The sequence below is a fragment of the Gavialis gangeticus genome, unplaced genomic scaffold (genome assembly GCF_001723915.1).
Source record: "Gavialis gangeticus isolate Ggan-Ray unplaced genomic scaffold, GavGan_comp1, whole genome shotgun sequence".
Lineage (NCBI taxonomy): Eukaryota > Metazoa > Chordata > Crocodylia > Gavialidae > Gavialis > Gavialis gangeticus.
In genome coordinates, this window is record NW_017728998.1 from 48028423 (window position 1) to 48028770 (window position 348).

Here is a 348-nt window from a genome sequence, read left to right on the forward strand (position 1 = left end):
CCCCGTCTCCCGGGCGACCCCCCCGCCCCACGCTCCAATCCTGTGGCGGCTGCCGCGCCACGTGACGGGGGACCCGCTCGCCCCGCCTCCTCCCTCCAGTCAGCCAATGGCTGCCTGGGGAGTTGGAAGTCGGGGAAGGGGTGTACTTCAAGACCGACGCAACGCTAGTTGCGGTTGGCTGAGGGGAGGGTGAGAGACGGCGGCAAGGAAGGGCGCGAGCCATTGGTGGGCTGAAGCGGAAGGGGGCGTGGCTCTGGGAGGATCCTGCGGGGGGGTCAATGGCTGCGGAGCTGGTTGCGCTGCGGACGTCGTTGTAGCTGGGCCGGTAGGTGCTGCCGGGGCCGGGGC

At 71.0% G+C, this 348-nt stretch overlaps 1 protein-coding gene across 2 annotated transcripts in view; it reads left to right on the forward strand.

Moving 5' to 3' along the window:
- Positions 1 to 223: 223 nt before the first annotated feature.
- Positions 224 to 348, forward strand: part of FAM192A (family with sequence similarity 192 member A) — a 42089-nt gene continuing 41964 nt past the window's right edge. The window contains exon 1 of one of the 2 annotated variants that reach the window (XM_019505884.1): positions 224 to 325. The gene's annotated coding sequence lies outside the window, so the exon portion shown is untranslated. The remainder of the gene's footprint in view (positions 326 to 348) is intronic. The other variant, XM_019505882.1, reaches the window with a different exon arrangement.